Source organism: Talpa occidentalis, unplaced genomic scaffold, assembly GCF_014898055.3.
Source record: "Talpa occidentalis isolate TD23 unplaced genomic scaffold, MPIMG_talOcc4v2.1 talOcc4.12, whole genome shotgun sequence".
In the NCBI taxonomy this organism is placed as follows: domain Eukaryota; kingdom Metazoa; phylum Chordata; class Mammalia; order Eulipotyphla; family Talpidae; genus Talpa; species Talpa occidentalis.
This window is the reverse complement of record NW_023601212.1, coordinates 79331264-79336520: the sequence shown is the minus strand read 5'-3', so window position 1 is coordinate 79336520 and position 5257 is coordinate 79331264.

The following is a 5257-nucleotide window of genomic DNA, read 5'->3' as shown; positions in this document are numbered from 1 at the left end:
TGTGCGTGCTACTTAGTTTTATTTAATGGATTTAATTTTTTCCTTGCCTTTGAAGGTTTGATTGGACATGGTGTTCTTCCCTTCACCACCACTCAGTAAAGTGGGATTGGGGCCAAAGAGGCAAGTCACTATATGCTGGAAGGTATCTTTACCTGACCTTGAGAAATCTTGCACCTTTGGGACCTCCATTGTTTCCCTTATAAAATAATGCAAGATAAAACTTCAGCTGGATCTCCGAAGGCCTCTGGGGGTGCGAAGGCCTCTGGGGGTGCGCTTTGTGAGGAGCACAGACCTGAGTTTGAATCATGGCTCCTTTTGTCCTTGGGTAGGTGACAACTTATGAGCCCGAGGGCATTGGTCTGAATGAACTCCAGGTCAGGTGCCTGATTTGGTATCCTGGTATTGTTGGAGGTCTCAGTGCTGCTTAGATAAGGAGGGTCTTTGATTTATGGACTTAACAATGTTCTTAAATACAATTGTCTTGGGTTTTTTAGTCCTTCCGAGGTGGTCAGTACCATTAGTTGGTGTTGGCTAAGTTCTCAACAGTCTGCTGTTGCTAACAGCTGCATCAGGCTGTGCCCCCTGCGTGAATGGGATGGGGGTGGGGGCGCTCTTGCATTGAGCAGCTGTGGGGATGGATTTGTCTGCAGGAAGGAATGCCATCAGCTTGGGTGTGCTCACACGGGGTGAGTGTCATGGTGGCTTTGGTTCACAAAGTGGAATTGGATGGTGTTTAATTTTCTAACAATTGTAATTCACATTCACTCTCTGTGACCAGGCTTTGCTATGCAATGAACCCACCTGTGTTGCCTGGTTTATCATTCAGAGCCACCCTGAGAGTGCTGCTGCGAGTGAGGCTGTAGAAATAGATGTGACCACTGTGCTCAAGGTGCCTGAAAAACACACACAGGAGTGCACACCTTCAGCCCTCCTGACCTTTGCCTGCTAACATCGGGCTGCTCATGCTCACAGCTAACATCGGGCTGCTCATGCTCACAGATGAGAAAGCAGGCAGCTCGGAGGGCTGGTCCTGTCAGGGTGGGGTTACTGGTGGTAGAGAGGAATCCAACTGTCGTCTTGCCAATTACAGTTAGGGACAAGCTGGACGACTACACTTATTTAAATTAACAGTCTCACCAAGGCGCTTCAAAAGGCTTATCTCCTGGAGGTTGCTACTGTTACACACCCTTATTGCTTCGGTGTAAGTGTCTGGAATTTGATAAAAGACGAATTTACTCAGAGGGTCCACACTTTAATTTCTATTGAGATAAAATGCTGTTGCAAAATTTCTATCCAGTTTTTAAGAATTTATGGCCCCCTTTACATATCTCTTAAGAACTTTTTTTCAATGTGGGGGAATGTCAAAAACTAAAAATTAAGGGCCTCCCCGGTGGCGCAGCAGTTGAGTGCTGGGTTGCGAAGCTGCCTGCGGCCTCTGCGGCGCCTATTCAACCCCTGGCTGCTCCCCGGTCACCACCGGAGGAGGGTCCCACATGGTGCGCAGACCTCTCCTGCCGCCCGCTGCTCCCCTCAGCAGTGTACTTCTGTCCTTCTGCCTGTTCTGCTCCCTGCTCTGGCTCTGGTGAATTCTCTCACCCTCCCACGCTTCTGACTGTACCCAGTGCATGTATAAACAAACAAACAAATAAAAAACATGCCTCTATTAAAAAATAATAATAAAAAAACCTAAAAATTAAAATACTCATTAGTTTAGGGCCTCCCTGGTGGTGCAAAGAAGTTACGCACAGCACTGTGAGGCTATCCACTGCCTCTGCAGCACGAGTTCGATCTCCTGGCCAGCCAGGGAGCTACCCACACAGAGCAGCAGACCTCTCTTGTCTTGCCCTCTGCTCCCCTCAGCAGTGTATTTCATAGATCTTCCTGTTCTTCCCACTGTCTCTGGTGAATCCTGTCACCCCCCACACTTCTGGCCTATACCCCAGTTCTTGTATGCATAAATAAATCCTTAAAAATACTCATTAGTTTAAAAATAATAACCCATTACATGTTAAGATATATAACAAATAAGCAAGAAATACTGGTGTCTAAACAAAAAATAGAGGAGTAGCATTATTTTATAATTTTGCAGATCTCAGTAGAAGTCAGCAGGACCCTCAGCTGCTTCTGCATTAGATCTACTGGGATACATTGAGTGAAGCATTTGCAGGGGAAATCTAGCATTGCAGGGATAAGTAGTTGGGAAAAGATGGCCCTGAAGGCTTGAGATTAAGAAAGTTCTCCTAATTCAGGAGTTGAATGATGCCCTGCTTTAAGCGCCAGCAGTAGAGGTTCTCTTCCTCTTTGTATGCTAGAATTAAAATAATAGTGTAAAGATGATGGATGGGGGTAGGAGAGTAATTACACAGGAGTGAATAATCCATTTGCAGAATTCTCCATTCCTAGAACTTTGGGGGTGGAGTGGAGGGGATCTTTTAGTGTAGCAAGTAAGTGCTATTTGATATGGGTGCAGTTTTACAGTGCTCTATTTATGTGTAATCACCACATGCACTGGCCTCTGAGCTGGTCAGCTGAGACTGCATGTTGATCCACACTGGCCAGTCCAAGAACGTAAGAATGGCAGCTCCCTCCTGGTGCAGAATCACCAGCAGGCTTGGAGAAACAACCTTCTGGAAACTAACTGGGTAACACTTTTCTATTTCTAGTTGACATTAAGTAGGCCCCAGCCTAATCAAATAAGTGTGGTATCCCAGCTTGCTAATTAGCCCACTGTTTTGAATTTCCCAGTTCAGGTATGGTTAAATGTGGTCGAATCTCAATGGCCACAAACCCACCTCTAATTGACCAGCTACCTGTGGTCAGTCAGGAGTTGAGATGAGAGTAAGATGGATCACCCTCATGAGAGTCCTCAGTATCCCGTCACGTTTGTTGGTATCTTCATGCAACACAAACGAATCAGGATTTCCCAATTTAAGTAATGTGCTGAAGTGACACTCAACGTAGAAGGGGTGTAGCCTAAAACAGGGCTTTGAGAAAAAAAGGTTTTTGCATTTTGAAAAAGACTAAAGGTGCCAAGAGACGGTTTGCATAGCCCGCAAAACCTGACATTTTCCTATCTGGCTGGTCGTTTGGCCACACCTAGTTTATCAGGAGCTCTCCCATGCCAGTTACCCTGCCATCCATGTCCCCTTCCTAGAGGTAGCCACTGTTCTCCTTTTGTTTGTTTGTTTCTTTTTTTTTTTAAATTTATTTATGCATATAAGAGCTGGGGTACAGGCCAGAGGTTGGTGGGGGAGAGTGGTGAGAGGATTCACCAGAGACAGAGTGGGAAACAGCGGGCAGAATGACCCAAGTACACTGCTGAGGGGAGCAGCGGGCGAGACAGAAGAGGTCTGCTGCGCCATGTGGGTTGCTCCCTGGCTGGCAGGGATCAAACTCGTGCTGCAGAGGCTGTGGATAGCTTCATAGGTTGTGTCTTAACGCCTTGTGCCACCAGGGAGGGCCCCGACTTGTTTCTTTTGAGTACTAAATGACTTATATCATAAAAGGTTTTGACTTAGGATTTTAAATATGGATAACTGCAATTTGGTGTTCCTAATAAATACCTCATGAGTTAGATTTAACCCTGTTTAGAGGGCAGGTAGGGGATACTTGAGCCCCTATTTTTCATTTTGAAAAACAAAAGTTGCAAAGGATGTTGCCAATGATAACCAAATACCCATACTCCATGTGGCAGTTAATATTTTGTCTCTTTGCTCTACATTTCTCTGTTGTGGAACCGTGAAAGAAAGGTCCCATATTACATTGTACTCCTCATGTTCATATTTCTTCTAGAAATACAGATGTCTTCTTACATAATCATATTTGTAATCACCCCTAAGGAAAATAATCCTTTCTTAATAGCATATATTCTGATTTCCCCAAATTGTTGCCAGAGTGCCTTTGATTAGCCATTCCAACCACCCTCCTACCACCACCAATTAGAATCTAATTAAAATTCATTAATAGGATTTTATTATTTAGTTTCTTTAGCCTTTACTCCTATTTCTCTTGAGTTTCCCAAGAGACCAGGCTGCTTGATGATCTTACAAAATGCTTTACACTCTGGGTCTGTCCAGGTGTTTCCGCCTGTCATTTTATTTGTTCCCATCCTTAAAAGGACCTTTTTTTTTTGTCTGGCACAAGGGTTTTGTTTTGTCCCTCTAAACTTTGCAGTGGTATATGTGGAACTAAATTTGAATTGGATATGGTCAACCAGGACTCTCCCCTAGGAGTGGGTGGTCTTTACTTAAGCACTGGGCAAGCACCAGGGCCTGTTTCCTGAGCCCATAAGGATCAAGTTGCAGCTCTGAACCACAGGTGAGGGGGAGGCCTGCCACCCACAGGACCATCTTGTTTTCCCACTGATAACTTCTAACTAGGGTGTTTGGCCTCCTCAAAAACCTCTCTGCCTCCCCTGGGTGGGAAAAATGTTAGGTTTCAGTGCTCACTTTGACTCGCCAAGCTGTGTCATGCATGTGCTCCCTTGGCCTGGTGCACCCTGGTCGTCTGGCAGCTGTTCTGCCCCTATGACTGAGGATGGTGAGTGAACCACAGCCACCGTGTTACCTGAAGTTGTCAGGAACAGGCAGGTGTAGGTGTCTGAGAGGCTGCGTCATTGGAGCTACGTTAAGAGAATTTAGATTTGTTTTGACACAACCATGGTTCTAATAGGTTCTTCCAACATGGGAAGACAAATTACTCAGGAACCAAGAAAAGACACCACCACCTACCTCTTTTCACTCCCTGAGCCTCTAGCCAGATTTTGATGGTCAGTCCTCTGAAACCTGATAGAAGGCTTGTTTTGGATGCAACTCTACTTGTTATTAGAGCAAATCATTTCCCAAAAACGAAATACTTCCTAGGCTATTATCCTTTACAAGTGATTTTTGCCTGCTCAGTTCAGGAATTCAGTTTCAAAAAAAAAAAAAAAAAACATGTTGGGAATATTGCAGACCTTCAGCGATGAGCTCTAGGTTGGAGAGGTTTGGGTGGTGGACAGAGTAAAAACGTTCTCTTGCCCCAAATTAGGAGCTGACATTCAAAATGGAGACATCAGCTTGAAATAATTGCTATGGGATGAGCGGCTTGTAGCTGCTCATTGTGAGCATTTTGGGTCCCTTTCCATGTAATCTTCCTAAATACTGCTCAGATACTTAAGATCATACATCCTAGTGAAAGCAAAAGGAGCAATACTAATTGCTCTCTCTGTATATTAGGACTTAGATTTCTTTAGCTTGGTGGTGACTGGGCCAAAATG